Below are 16,546 nucleotides of genomic sequence, written 5' to 3' on the forward strand. Positions count from 1 at the left end.
TGCATCTAGTCTTAAAATCGAGGTGAAGTACGATCTGTCCTCATTGTCAGTGTTCGAAATGCTACTAGAACTTACTTTTTAGGTTTTCTAAAGTACTCAAATAACTGTGAATCTGAAAAACATTTGATGTCACATTCAACATTTACACTAATTCTGATAAGATTTGTTGCATCATGCTAATTAGTTTCTTAATTTTTTCACTATAAATCATGCTCGATCCATTCTCGATGAACGTTAAACCCAAAAAATTGAAAAGCCCATAAACGGTAGCGATAACCGTTGCTCGTCAAATATGTGTCAAAATGTTTCAAAATCACTTTTCTGATAACATATGCACTTTGTAATCATAACGCTTTTGAGGCGTTATCAATTGGAGAGTCTAAGCCTCCAAAATAATTCATCATGTTACTCGACCGAACTATTTTAACGCGGCGAGAGACTTAGTCCGCTCTAAATCACTCGCTGTACGATCCAATTGAATAATCATCACCTGAGCTACCATTATAATAAACTGAAATGAGTATATAATGTGTCGGTTCGGCCGTTTGATATACGGTTCGGCTGCTCCATGCACAGCTCGTGATACTTGGCTCTTACAGCAATGAAGGATCTACACGGCTCACGGTGCTTTTTAAGCTCCATCATTACTCCAAGATGTATGACATCAAAAAGAAACATCAATCTTTTCACCAATGTTTCCGTGTACGACTTCATCCTGGATTCCCATTGAACACACTATCGTCCAAGCTGAGTCTGTCATTCTCTCAATTATTTATTATGAAATTTACTTTTCCATTTATTAATTTTTCTGCAGTAATAATATGCGTTTAATGACATGCTCTTCCCTGACTCATTTACTCCTGCTAAAGGGAAAAAATAAAACATCTCTTCACTTTTTTGATAAACATCGATAACATTGAATACAGAGAAAATCTCGTTTGAGGTTTTTCAAAAGCCCGCTCCTGTTTGAATTTTTCGAAGGAAAAACAAATCATCATAATTTTATTGACGTTTTTTTCAGAATTTACTCTGGAAAGAGAAGATCAATGATAAGACGCATATAAATCAAAAGGAACTATATTCATTGTGACATGAGCCCTGTCATGTATCTGCTCTTATGGCTCTCAGGGCTCATGCAAGAATGGATGTGGTTCTTTTTAAATCAAATGCGTTCAATAGGAGTCCCGCTGAGTCGTTCTTCATTTAAAAAATAGAGTATGACAGGAAGTCAGCAACGTCGCAAACCGATATGTGGTTCGAGAGTTTCATCGTCTGAAAGCTTTGTCACTCTTCTGTGCGGCTAAAAAATGTCTCAACGTTCACATTAAGTTTCAGATCTCGGAAAAATTCAAGACGTTTACGTTTGTTTGAGAGCTTAAATGGAAAACTTTATGACGCAAAGGCATTCTTCAGCGTCCGGGTGATTTGGAACTTCAACTCAAGAGTACATCGAGAATAGTTTAGAGGATCATCAGATATGTCCCGAAACATTTTACTCTATTTATGGAACTAGAGTCCCTTTATACCCAGAGTTAAGACAACTCGATTATCAGCTGACTGGCCTTGGAAGGCCATGGAAGCCGAAACGAGTGCACCCAAACGAACGATATTGAGGGATAAGGATCAGGAATCCTGCGATGTCTGTCACACAAAAACAACAACATCAACAAAGTGATCAACTAAAAAGAAAATGAGATTGGTTTGTGAATAATTTCTTAATCTATTTTCATTTTGAACCTATGGAAATAACAATTTACTCGTGATAAACCACATTAGGTAATATTTTCATTATTCTTGTTCCATTCGAGATACCGCCATCTTGGTGCACTCGTTTCGGCCTCCATGAGCGAGAACCAATCAGAATTGGATTTTTTTTAGGCCACTTTCAGCCCAACGCTGGCCCAACCAAAAGTGAGTTGTCTTAACTCTGGGTATAAAGGGACTCCATATGGAACAAATCAAGATTGTACGAGACACTCTCCTGGAGAACATCTCATAGGACGCTTACTTGGCAAAAAAGACTTCGCGGCGCGGCGCGCACCGTGAACCTGGGACCGAGGAATGAGATCCGTCTCACCAGCTGTCTGATTCTCCCATTTATGTCACCGCGAATCAGGTTGCCGCGGTAGATAAAACTCACTAGGACCATTGCAGAATTATTCATATCCCCAGACGCCCATTATAATTCCTACAAATTTGTCTTAATCGGTCGGCATTTTTGTGTGTTTCAAGACCGCTCATTCTGCTTTTTTCCCTTCATAATTTGACTGCCCACTAGGTTAGACAGCTTCTGCATTTCACAGCGATGTTTTTAAATGTTCCTCCGAAAAATTTTATCGCTCTTTTATCTCGGCTGAATGAATTATTCATGAAGTAAACTGTGGAAAGACAGTACTTAAGAGAGGACTAGTGTCCCGACGGCCAGCAAGGTGTTCCTCAGACTTTGCAGATTTTTTTATCAATATAATACGCAGGGGAAACATGGTTATGCTCTCTGTAAATTTTCAACTTAGGCCTTCTTTTCGTCCCGCTTGAAGGTGGATATTTATTGTAGCTTCACAAAACAAAATGAATAGGGAAACATCGGGGAAAATTCGCAAAAGACGTACGACTTGTGTGACCTTCTCATGAGTTCCGCTTAAGGCAATGTGCAATCTTTTTACAATAATAGCTGAGACTCGATGAATAGAGAGCTCTCAGAAAAATTGACTATCAAAATGAACAAACAAAATAAATGCATTTGCAAAATTTTTAGGAAAGAGTTCTCTTTCTGCTCTTTGAATTTAACATCTATTACATAGGGTGACAGGCATGAAAAAGAAAATGGATAAAAAGTAAGGGTTAATCAAGAAATTTTCAGGAAAACACCGCGATAATTGAAATGAGGCCTAACAAATGAGCTTGTTTTGTTTTTATCAATCTTGATTCAAGCAATATTACGCGCAAGTACGTTCTCTAGCGCAAATTTTACGGAAAGTCTTAGGATTTTTTAATGGGGATACAAATTAATAAAGAAATGAAAATCAGAAAATGATTATAAAAAAAGCTGGATGAACAAGTTCATTCTTATGTTTTATTATTTTTCTCTATTTTTAAGAGAAAAGACTTGCCAACCTCTTGCTTCAATAAAATGGCTGCGCAGGCGTTTGTACCAAAAATCTTCATCATCAAGGGAGACTCAACTGGGTGTCCTATTAGGAGGAGAAATATTCTTATTGCGGTCCACATCGTCCATTAGAATATCTTTTGGCTGAAGTCTGGCGTAAGGACGTACCTCAATCTCCACGTGAGCCCTGTTTTACGTATAAATCAATACTTTCTGGGGCTCATGTGGAAATCAAGATACGCGTTTACGCCAGAGAGCGACGACAAAGTGTGAAGTCTTGATCGCAAATACGCGGTGGAATTGGTATGAATGAATCGTGGTTGTTATTTGAGCGTGAAATTAAGCTGTCCAAATTTTCTGTCAGATACAAAATGGATCAGGTGCCATCAAAACGGTCGCACTTGTCATGAATAAATGACAAAAAAAAGAACAGTTCCATGTCGCGATCGAGCACCCGTCTAGACATTTGTGTGTTTCGTTTTACCTTCGAAGCTTCCTAGAATTTCAAGAGAAATTGAATAACTGCCAATTCAATTATGGTACATGCAAGGAAGAATGAGTAGCGATAAATAAATTAATCAACGGTGTTGGTCAAACTCTGCATAACTTATAAGCGTTCATTACGCGACCTGCATAGCTAAAGTTCATCCCGGAGTTGAAAGGAGGAATCAAAAGTCTTTTTTCAGCGATGACTAATTGACCAATTCATAAGGGATCTCGAAGGTAAAGAGGCGAGGGAATATTTATCGAGATGCTCAGTGACTAACAGAAATAATTAATATAGACAAGTCTTTACAGATAGCCCGTGTAAAATAGGTGTGTGGTTGTAGGTGAAGGTTGAATTGCATCATCGCGTATGGAACGATCTAATCAGTACCGAAGAAGCATCTCTCTGAGCCTTTAAGTATGTTTACGTACAAATTATGCGGGAAGAAACAAGATGAAGGAAATAGGAAATAAATGCGGAAAAACCCGGGTATCATCGCTATAAAAGCTTTCAAAGCTGTGAAACAAACCTGTTTAAATTTTAGTTAAACACTTTTACCATTCAACATTTTTACATTATTTTTCTCACAACTACTTCTCCTGCAAGAAATCCGTGTGTATTTTGATCGTTTCAAAATAATGACACAAATTAATGCCCGGTTCTCAAATTGAACGACACATTTCGCAGGAAACTGTGCCCCTCAATCTGGATCAATTGTAGCGTTGGGTTGAGAGCATTAGCTGATCTTACTGCTCTTACTTCTAGGAACTCACATATCAAAATTTAAATATCAAGCAATTTAATTAAACCTCCTCCATGAGCAGGTCTTGAAATTGGACCATGAGACAATCCAAGAGGCAGACCAGCAGTCCAGCACTTCAGAATCGAAGTGAAATTCACACCTTGCACTTGACCCGAGACCACTCACTTAATTGCCGTTAAGTTCAGAAGGTCCACGGTTCCCCCTGCATCGAAGCCCTACCCCCCGCCCTACTCTCCCACCCTTGGGGCATTTAACTCACCGCCCTATCCAGTGCATCCTTGTACTCTTGCAATTAAAGTGATGCGCTGTTTAAACATGCTAAAAGACCACCAACCAACTCGATATTGACGTGACGCCCTCTCCTGAGTGGAGGTGGTCCTTAAGTTTGACGCCTCGGTGCGCCACAGTCGTCGTAGGATTCACACGTCGAGACTCACCTTACCAATATTATGCCTGTCATTCATTATTCATAGCCGGCGTTTTGAGCTGTATTTATTTACGCTCCGGGATCCTCCGCTAGACTGCGCCACTTTTGACGCAAATACGTTGGAATTATGACGGGCGCGACGTCGAAAACCGCACTTGCTCCTCCAACCCAGCCTCGCCTCATATTAGATCCTTTCTTCATACTCCGGAGCTTCAACATATTTTGATGGTATAGGCGGAGTGTAATGTGGCTCAACAGACATTAGGAGCATTTATGAGCTTTCCCTCACTCACACATTCGTCTTGCGGCGTTTTAGATGTGTCGGATTTATGACCGTTTACAAACCTTCCTTAATGCAATGGAAGCCAATTTTCTTTCTTTGCTATTCTCCTTCTTATTCTTTTTTCAGAGTTTGACGTCCTCATCCGCTGATGAGAACCCAAAATCGAAACAATAATAGAAAGGCATTTTTTATCATGTGGGAAGTTTAAAGAATTTGGTTCGACGCAGAAAATAACAAATCATCGGTTGTATTATTACAATAAAGAAGATCGAGTGATTTACTTTGTTGAGTGGAAGAAGGGCAGAAAATAACTCATGAAAATTTACTGATATATGCGCACAAATGAAAATTGAGTGATAATCCTTAAAAAATTTCTGTCAGAAATAACGAAAAATAAAGTGAATATGCATTCTCTTTCATTATTTAATTATTCTCTTGTTTGTTTTATTTTTTAAATAAATTATTCTGCTGGGCTGAGAGTGACCTAATTAAGACGAAATATGAATGAGTAGGATGATGAAATTTTTGAAAAATTTTAAGTCAGGAGAAAACAACGAAAATCCTGTTTTGGGCTATTGTAAGGAATAAGTCCTCGGAAAGTTACTTCCGTCCGTTCCTCAATTGATTAACGTCCTCATTGACGTCGACATGCCCTGAGACGCAACCATTCCTACAGGTCCTTTTCCCGAGTTATGAAAGTAACAGTGGCGTGGCGTGCTTTGCGATATATCGATTGCTGTGTCATTTAAACCTATGGTGAAGAATCGATTATAAAGGTGTGTTTCGCTGCGAACACCCTGGTTACCGATCCTTCTCCATAGGTTTTAATGGCACAACAATCGATAAATCGAAAAGCACGCCACGCCACTGAAAAGTAACTAAAAGCAGTCTGATCTTTCTATCAAAATGACGCTTGAGACTTCCTATTCTTGCAAGTTTTGGTGTGGAATTTGAATGAAAATAACTCTCAGCGGAATTTCATGGTTCGGGCTAACCGTTAAACCTCAGAGCGTTTTCTCACATTTTCCTTATGTGGAAGCCAGGCTCCGGTTTCTCTTGATTCATTATCAATGTTCTCTTAGATTTCAGCTTAATAATGAGATCAGTGTAAATAAAAGGGGCATCGGTAACAGGCAAGTCAGAGGCTTTAAAAACAAAGCACGGAAGATGATTAAGGGGTAAACCAGGAGCAATTCGGGGTTTGACCCAAGTGTATCCGCCGAAGGTATTCAGTGAGTGCCTATACGCTCCTAAGAAAAACAGATTCTGGTGTTGAAAGAATATCAAGGTGGGAGAGGGAGTCACTAATAATACGATAAAAACAATTATTGAGGCAAAGACCTGGAGTTATAAAAAGCACCGAAGAGCTGTAACACGAGTGAGGCGATGGGCCCTGATTCACACTCTGAAGCTGTCAAAATGAGGCTCATATTTTCGTTTTTATTACTCATGGAGCATTTTTTATTGGTGTTTATTGAGAAAATGCTCATCACCTGGTAATTTAAAGATCATAAATAAAAGAACCGAGAACAATTATGGATGTTATGGACGGCGGTGATGTGCAGAGTGCCCACTTATCAATTACTCAGCTCGGAGCTCCAGATGACTCTCTCATCTCTATAATCCCCTTCCCGCTCTAACTATGGCTTATGTAGGAACATTTCAATTCATTTACGTGCACATTCATCATATTGTTATAGCCTTCTTCAAAAATAGAGCAGGTCTTCAAAACTTTTGCCGAATTATTCTTCTCGAAGTGTTATAGCCTAATGATGAACTCCTGTTTTTCACGATATAAAAACTTTCTCTTTTTGTCCCAACAACTCCTTAAAATGTATCCAAACTTTCTCCATCAAGAAATTTTTCTTCCTGGAATAAATTGCAAATCATCGTAGAGAGACAACAACGTAAAGATCATCTGCTCAGATGTATTGTCACTTCAAGTGGAGTTTCAAACGTAGAAAGTTTCTGGGTACGTTAATCTATTTGACGTTATAGCATCAGGACATTTGGATGTGCACAACCGCACAAATTTTATGGTTATAACAGCCATCGTAACGCTTTTGAACGAATAAAAAAAGTGTACCTTGATACTGGACGAACTATCCACTTATCCAGTTTAAAATGTTATTCGTAAAGTGTTCATTCCATTATACGCACAATCGAATCTTTTTTCGAATTTTCGAGCATAGCTCTGCATGAAATTAGTCTCGATTTATTTATTTTACTCCAAATGTTGATACAACGTGGCAAATATTAAATCGAAGAAATGAAATACATTTTTTCTTCCAAAGATATGTATTCCAAATGTAGCATAAAAATGTATAAACTTCACGCACCTATTATTTACAAGCACCGCGAATTGAGTTCCCTGCCTAACTCACGCTGTCGTACGCCGGTAATAAAAATTAGACTATGAAAGGAGCATTTCATTTTGCACCTTTCACTACAAGATTTTGGCGTTCACAAACATTTTTCACGTAAAGTATAAGCTCGGAAAATTTATTTGGTCTCGCTGCTCGGTGCAGAAAAAGAGCGGAAACACCAGCGAATATGCGTTCGCTCGGGGCTTTCATGTCTCACTCCGCATCCAGGCTACGGCCGCGAGAATGATCAATTTTTGAGAGAGGCGTAAGTATGACACATGACTCGCGCCGGGACAGTCTTCCTGTGATTTACATGACAAAACGGGCGCATGAAACGATGGTTCGCGCTTTGCCGATTCATCTTAAGTCTCGGAACCGGAGACATCCATGCGCCTCGTTCTCGATGGTTGCCGTTTCCATCGGAAATGAATTTTTTTGAGAGATTTCTCACAAACAGGGTCGTGTCTTTAAATAAATGAATCAGTACGTGCAAAAAGGGTGAAAGTCCAAAAACTCATAAGCCCTTGCGTTGTTAATATGGTCCAGCATGGCTCATGGATACTTGATCTTACGCGTTTTTTGCATGCTTGCTATAATATTAATTGAATTATTGAATGAGCAAGATGGATGTCCTCGCACACGGAGAAAAAAACTTCGTGGCTGGGACCCGAAGTTTAGGTAATATGGATCTCTGAAGTTTTCGGATTGAGCATCTGATGACTTTAGGTCCAGCTGCTGAGGTTTGGATCACACATCTGAAACTTCAGTTCTTATATCTGAAGTACTTCAGTTCTTATATCTGAAGTACTTCGGTTTTCACATCCGAAAAACTTCGGTTCTCACAACCGAAAAACTTCGGTTCTCACATCTGAAGTACTTCATATGTAAGGACTGAAGTTTCAGATGTGTGATCCAAACCTAGACAGCTAGACCTAAAGTGTTCAGATGCTCAATCCGAAAACTTCAGAGATCCATATGACCTAAACTTCGGGTCCCACGCACGAGGTTTTTTTCTCCGTGTACCATGAGCCATACCAGACATCATTAGCAACGAGATCCTTGACTTATGAGTTTCTGGGATTGTCTCCAAGAGACCTCTTCAGAGACTCAAACGCAGATATAAGAAAGTTAACTATCAGGCTCTGCAGCTTTCGAATAAGTTGCAGTAAAATGTCTGAAATTAAACAACGTACCCCATATTTCACCATCAAATGTTACGTTAGAAGCGATCAGCATTTTGAAAATTTTCAAAACTGGCGCTGAAGTGAGAAAGCAATGTTTCCTTTTTCCATTATTTTAAATTTTTCATCCAACATAAGATAAAATTTCACTAGGTCTGATTGCATTTTTTAATTTATAACTTTTTTCCCTCAGATTTCACAAACACAGTTAAATACGTATGAGAATTCCGAACTTTTATATTAATCTGTTATATGCCCAATTAACTGAATTTTCTCAAATTTGTATCGTTTTTCAGTTCAAATTGCGGGTTCGTGTATGATCTTCGTCGTCTCTTCCTCCAAAATTTCGCTCGAATTTTCCCCGTGACCTCACTCGACACGATACACAGAGAATGGCAACATAGCTCGAAGCTCAGTTTCAGACTCATTTCAGCGCGGTCGTTTGAGACGTTTTTAGCGCTCATTTATCAACTTGACACCTACATTGAGGCGCAGGCGCGGGCACAGATGCAGACGGAGCACCTGCCCGTGAGCCATGCCAGTGCGAGTACACACCTCACCTGGAGACGCTCGCCGGAGCTCAGAGCGGCTACATTAATTCGTTTTTTCTCAAAATAGAAATGTAACTCGGGCCGCCATTTCGGAATTTTCACATTATACATCAGTTTTATTGCACTGTCCGCGCTTCGCTTCGTGTCGGATCCTCGATGCTCGGTGCATAAGGCACAACGATGCCTGGTGCATGGTGCTCTGGTCAAAGTGCAACACTATTTTTTGTTGAGTGGTGAGCAATCAACGCTAATCGGACGCGGGCACGGGGGTCCAGTCATGGTTGTCGTCTGGTGTGAGAAAATATTCTTTATCGCCAGCAAAACGGGGAACCGCCATTGAGGACCGTTCAAGTATTGAGTAAGCCGCATAGGGGAGAGAAGGCAGTTCAAGTTCAGTCTTTTCGAAAGCCTCCTACTTAAAAGAAAGAAAGAAAGAAGAAGAAAAACGGGTCAATTAAGAATATTTGGAAAGCTATTTTTTAAGATTTTCCCTTGTATTCACTGAAAAAATGGAGGGAGGGAGTAAAAAAGGGGGTTGAGATACTGTGGTAAGGATGTCTTACAAGGGAAAGAAGGGATAAGCCATGAAGGCTTTTAAGGCTCTTAAGGCTTTTAAGGCCCTTAAAGCTCTTAAAGCTCTAAGACCATGAAGGCCATGAAGGCTGTTTAAGGGAACAGAGAAAAAATATCTCATGCAGAAAATTCACATCGACTATCCAGGAAGTATGAATATGAGAGGCACAAGTTACTCCCCAGGATTCTGCAAATTCAGACATCAACACTCTTTATTAGTATCCTGGCAAGCAGGATTGAACAGTTTACTTTTGGGGGCACAGAATGTCTCGATGCGTAGCAGTGGTAATTTTTTTGCTAGCTCGTGAGATGTGTGTCAGAAGGTATGCCCATCACTGACGAAAAATGTAATTGTTTGCCAATAACCAAGTAATAACCGGCCGACAGCAACATAATTTCAAGGATTCAATGGTAAAGCCCCAAACTTAGAAGTTTCCACCAGTCGATGAGTAGCCAGTGGATAATCTAGTTGTCCCTGTGCTTTCATAGTAATAGGGAGTAGGCAGCAGATTTTGTTCGCTTTTTCTACGCCCCCCCCCCCCCCAAAAAAAAAGAGGTTCGGAGATGGAGAACATATTGTTGATTCTTAAAGTAACGATCACGATTTGGGGAGCTCTAGGTTTACGGTCTATGAAATGGACCACATTTTGCACCTAGGAATTACTATTTCTGTTTCGTTGTAGATGCTGATAGATGCTTCAAAATGTAGTCCAAATATTTTCGGCACTTAGCACGGTTTAGTTGACCAATGGATGGAATATATTTAACAGATGGCTATTCTTGCACAGCTACGGTCTCATTTACCAAATTGGACGTATTTCTGGCAAACAGAACTATGTGCATTAAGACGTGAGCCCTAAGACCCATAAGAATATATGCTTGACAGGGCTCACGTCATAGTGCACATAGTTCCATCTAACAGAAATACGTCCAATTGACAGTTTGACGGCATTTCCTCTGATCTTTCAGATCTTGTAGTTGTCTGATCAATTTTCTACTTCCATTGCTGAGCGGCTCATCTACAGTAGATAAAATTTGTCATTTCCTCTTATAGTTTTGTTCTTCGAACTGATCGGGTTTCGCTCGTTAATATTTCTCAAATATTTTAAAAGCTGTGCGTCCGCTACTTTAAGCGGCCCACTCTTGTTCCCACTACGACGCGATGTTCTCTATGGTTGATTTAGCTGAAGTCCAGTTTCTTACGACAATTTTTTTGATTTCTTTTGCCAACTTGGCATCCTCGATAAGGGTCCGTGCCGCGGGGCCATTTGAGTATCGCTGAACCTGACCGACTGACGTGTGAGATCTGGTCCGTTTCCCCTATCCAGTTACCTCTTTCATATTAGTAGGATTAATTTCTTGATTGATGTGACTCCCTCGGTGTGAATCAAGCTGAGCTCTTTCGCTTTTTGTTTCCGTATTGGTTTACATTTATCACTTTGCCTTGTTTAGGGAAGGATTTATCGCAGCGTGTGATATCGGTGAATAAACGATAGTCATTGCTACAAACAGACACTGTCCAAAGAATCGCTCCATAAAAGAGAGAATTTCAAAGGATGTAGGAATTTTGACTTTTCCATTTCTAGAGTTACTACTCACCAACCTTATTTTTAAATTCGCAAACTTAAGACTTGTTGACACACAAGATCTGTATCACTGTTTTGTTTTTTGCGCGGCCAAAATTGTCCATGAAAGAAGATGCATGAAACGGAGAGGCGTCAGATTAACTTTACGAAGTTAGATGATTTACTCCCAACTCAATTTTTCTTCAAAATGCAACTTGATGCGTTTCTGTTAATTTCAGTCTACTTCAGGTCCAAGAGAAGCAAAAGAAAGAAGATAACATTATAAAATGTGGGTAAACGCGCGAATGAGATGAATAACATGCACGAGACAGAAAGTAAGTTTGATTATGTGTGAATGCACCTTAATACGATGCAGGAGGTAGAAGTTGACGTGCGAGGAAACCCTTCAGCTCACAGCTGAGTCATGATTTGACACCTGACGTATCATCGCAAATTAAACAAGTGTCTAGCGAGTAAATAGATTCTGAATGAGTGCAATTTTAATGGTGTTGGTGTTGATAGAATTAGTCCCTCTAAAAGCACAGGAGAAAGCCAGGATATGATGGGAAAATGAAAATAGCCACGCGTCGGATCCCGCGATCCGGGAATGAAATGATTGAACGTGAGTGTCGTTAGGACAGGTAGAAAATTTGAAATACCTACATCAGGTAATGAGATGTGTTTAAAGGCAACTGACTTTGCTCTGCGCTGACTTGGATCGGTGGTGTCTTCCTTTCGTTGCACACTGGGATAATTTGGTTTCGAAGTGCACCAAATCAGGGCCGGGTTTACCTACATGCCGCCCATGGGCCGCCTGTATTTTGCCGCCCCCTTCTCATTCGTTTTGAAATATCAATAAAAAACCATTAAGTGAACGTGCCGGAGGGGGAGGGGTGTATAAGACGCGTTTGCATACTCGTGTTGGATACATTTTTGCGAAAGCCGGCCTGTCAACACTACTAGCAAAATTTCACGGAACTTTGCGCAAAAGTTAAGTTCCGTAAACCTATCTCTATATGGACAAGGTCCTCCATTTATTAGAAATGAACCAAAAAATTATGAAAGAACAAATAAATGTGGTTTAATAATTTTAACTTCCGCCGCTGCGCCAAGCTGATCGCACTATGATTGGCGCAATGCAATTGCAAGTATTCCTGCAGTCTTGTAGGCGCTATAAGTTTCACGCCAACCGCTCCTGACCGCACTGTGTTTGGCGCAATGGGAGCAGTATTCATGCAGTCTTGTAGGCGCTAACATGTGTACATGCCGATCGCCGCGTGGAGGGCTTGTCTTTTTCATCTCAAGTCCTCGTTATCATTCCTCTCTGCGTTGAGCTCCAGGTCAAATTGCGTGTTTTGTTCCTCTCTTCACTCTACTAATTAAGGATGCTACTTCTTGTATCACCGAAAAACGACAAAATTAGAAATTACTATACTCTTAGGAAAGAAAGATTTCGTCCCCTTTTCTCAATGATAATTTTATTTCTGAATCCGATTTTTTATACCTACATTTAAAAAAATTGCAAAATTTGCCGCCCCCCATGGGCCGCGGCCCATGGGCCACTCCTTAATCCGGCCCTGCACCAAATCTATAATTTATAAATGCATTGCCAAGAAGGGCAAATTCATTGTGAGGCATTTTCAGTAAGTACGTAAAGATGAAAAAAGAAAAAAAAGAATGGAAAAAAAAATTGCAAGCAATAAACTTTTTCTGGCCTGCAGATTTCAAAGTCCATGTTTAAACTGAATACACCTTTGAAATCGATTTTTTTCTACTTCCTTCCGAACTACCCTCTTAAAGCAATTTTTTCTTCAATGCATTTGAATTTTTCTCATCGAGTCTTTGCATTTACATGTATTCTGCTCCGTTAAGGAATAACGCCATTCAAACATGCGGGTTTTGCCAAATTTCCCCCGATAAAATATAAACTTACAAATATTTCTTTTGAACATTCTCATACACTTCATTTTGAAAATCACAGTGAAAACTTGGTAGGAAAATACTAATCAGTTTTCCAGAAAATTTTCTTTTCATAAAGGAAAGTTTGGCTACATTTTAAGACTTATACGGCGTTTTTCTTCAGCACGGCAGTACATATTCCATAGATTTTTTCAGATACCTGACAACATGAGGGCCTTGCGTTGAAATAATCGCAAGTATCGTCCTCCCGTGCCAGAGTTCAGAAGATCAGCACCCTAGCGCCAGCTACGACTGCAGGCACCGCTGCCAGACTGTCGATTCCTACGCGGCCGAACCGAGCGAAAAACTCCGGATCCCGGGCATGCCGGCAACTCGGTAGCAGCACCCGCTCGAACTTACTATGTTGACCGGAATAAATCACTTTCCCCTCGTATGAAATATTATCGTTGCTACACATAGTTTTATTATTAATAACTCCCCGGGAACAGTTATAAATCGACGGAGCGGAGCCGACCGATCGCGGCCGATCGCCGCGACGCATCGCGACACGACTGCGACGCCGCCGCCACCGCGTCGCGTCGGGGTGGAGTCGCGTCGCGTCGCATCACGTCGTTCCGACGCGCGATTCAATGGCCACTGCCCCGGGCGCTGGCTCAGTTTTGCATTCGCTCCTCCGACCATGGATATTACGTCCATCCGTTCCGCAACACATGCTACCCTCGCTTACCGAGGCGGGAACTTGCGGAAAGACCAGCGGGCTGATTATTGAAATTGATAGACACAGCGATAGACAAAGAGGACATAGGAAGTATATGGAGCGATCCGATTGGTTAAAACGGGTGATTCTTATTGATTAAGGGGGAAAATTATAGCCTTACAGTAGGATCTCTTGTTGGTTACCATCAGTTAGTCTATTACTTTCCTCATTTGTCCATTGCAACCACCCCCTTCCACCAATAGGATTGCTTCATTTACTCATGTCTTCTCTGTCTATCGTTTTGTCTGTAAACCTCAACAATCAGCCCGCAGGCTGGAAATCACCAGGGACAAACAAACTGTATTCGGTGAAAAAAGAACTCATTTTTCATTTATTTCCCCCTTTTTCTGCTTTTTCTTATCTCCCTATCTATTTCTCTCTTTTCTATGTTTTCCTTTTTTTCCATAGTTTCTCTTTCCTTTCCTTTTTCATCGATTTTTCCCCTCTCCTATCCCTCTTTTTCCTCCCTTCTCCTCCCTTTTCCTTCTGTCAGTTTTCATAACTTCTATTTAGACTACATTTTGCAATTAGAAACGACAAATTTTGGCTTACCCTTAAAGAACATATGACTATAGGAAAACTAAAAGTACATAAGTCGTTTCTACACTGAGCTAGAATGTAGAGTTAGGAACCCACGCCTCCTATTCATTGTCTCTAGGCATTAGATATAGGCACATCGTGATCTAGGCACATCATTATCTATAGGCTTTCCAAGTTTTCTGTGATAAAAACAGAATGAGATCTACTTTTAGGTAAAATTAGAAGCAATAGTGATCCGGCTGTAAATTTTAGGTTTTTGTTTTTACAAAATTAAAAGTTATTTTCACAGAATGAAAAGGATTATATATCATTTCCACCTATTAAAATATCGGTCAAGTTTGAATAGTAAAAAGATCGAATACTGCAGTGGGGTTGATCGGATGGTACGTATAGGAAATCCGACAACTGCGATGAAAATGATAAGTAATGAGACAGGTTAAATCAATAGTATCTTAGCCGACTGAAAAGTGCCATAACTTCCAAGTCGTTGAAAACGTCACCGCTCATGTAAAATAATTTCGCATCAATGGCGAGCGGTGATGAACGGCAATAGTGAGAAGTGTACTTTATGCGTCGTAAAACTGTTGTGCGCCTGTTTTTAATAATGCCTCAAAGTTGTTTGTATATTTTTCCACCGGCCTGGATACGGGACAGGCATGCTGCCATGCTGAGGAAGAACGCCGTATGAACCTTCAGACGTTGCCACATTTCCTTCAATAAAGACCCAATTCACCGGGAAAATTGTGAATGTTTTTCCTCAATTTTTTCAGACAATTTTGTTCGCAATTTTGTCTAAAATGTCTGAAAATTTCAAGGGAAAACACGCATAAGCTGTCTCAAAAATACATCTTTTATCCGGGGCGATTTGGCAACTCTGGAATGTTCATACGGCGTTTTTCCTTAGCACGGGGCACAGGGGATGGCTCACAGAGCGGGTCCGATCGCAGACTGCTCGAGGAGAGAATACTCCGGGCCCACTCTACTATTAGCCCGACTCAGTTCCCATCTCTCACCGCCTGCCTTTGCCTTTGCTTTTGCCTTTGCCTGAACCTGCTTATCACTCATCGATGAGCCCTAAATGGCAAATATGTAACAGCAAGGTCGCTGGCAGGCTAATATGTGAGATTATGCCTAGTTCGCCGTGCAGCGCTAGTGTTATGTTTCCATAGCCACGTTATAAATTAACGTAGGTGTTTTATCCAAAGGTGTTTCGCGCAGCTCTCCTGGCTCTATTCTATTCGCGCGGAGACCGTCTCAGGCAATTCAATAATATGTAATCACCATGTGCGCTCCGCGGACCCAACCATACTGCCGTGCTAAGGAAAAACGCCGTATGAACATTCGAGAGTTGCCAAATTTCCCCGAATAAAACACGTATTTTCGAGGAAAGTTGCGCATGTTTTTCCTTGAAATTTTCAGCTATTTTAGATTTAATTGTGAACAAAATTGACTGAAAATTTTGAGGAAACACATTCACAATTTTCTCAGTAAATTAAATTTTTCTCGAAGGAAATATGACAACGTCTGAAGGCTCATACGGCGTTCTTCCTTAGCACGGCAGCATAATCCTGGTCCACGCTCTGTGTACTTTACTGACAACCGTATTCGTCCTCTCTGTTTAGCACTCCATTCAGTTTTAGCACGCCGTCAATTTTTGATTTCCGTCCGCTAAATTGTGCAAACCCTCCCCGAAGGCGATCTTTTCTTCGAGTCAAGAATGCGTAAGAAGGGTAAACAAGTTTACCCCGAACAGAAGTTTTTATGTACTTTTTGGTGAAGCATGCAGATGAGATGTGCTGAAAGTGCAAAATAAAACCATAAGCCGAGAGCTGTTATGATTACAGGTAAATGAATAGATTTTTTAAAAAAATATTATGTTTATTCCTACTAAAATTGTCGTAAAATTCTCATTTTTTGACCTTAATATTTGAACTTGAAGTTTCAGAAGTCTCCATAAGATAACTCAAATATACATATGCGTGTTTCATAAAACGAGTATTTTTTTTCATCATTATTCGAACTGTCTG

At 40.4% G+C, this 16,546-nt stretch overlaps 1 protein-coding gene across 2 annotated transcripts in view; it reads right to left on the reverse strand.

The window, feature by feature from the left end:
- Nucleotides 1-16,546, reverse strand: part of dysf (neuronal PAS domain protein dysfusion) — a 225,560-nt gene that overhangs the window by 34,432 nt on the left and 174,582 nt on the right. Inside the window, exon 1 of one of the 2 annotated variants that reach the window (XM_019051041.2) lies at nucleotides 13,422-13,804. The exons of the other annotated variant lie outside the window; for it this stretch is intronic. The gene's annotated coding sequence lies outside the window, so the exon portion shown is untranslated. Of the gene's footprint in view, nucleotides 1-13,421; nucleotides 13,805-16,546 lie in introns of those variants that run through there. 2 annotated transcript variants of the gene reach the window in all.

Source organism: Bemisia tabaci, chromosome 5 (assembly GCF_918797505.1).
Source record: "Bemisia tabaci chromosome 5, PGI_BMITA_v3".
Classification (NCBI taxonomy): domain Eukaryota; kingdom Metazoa; phylum Arthropoda; class Insecta; order Hemiptera; family Aleyrodidae; genus Bemisia; species Bemisia tabaci.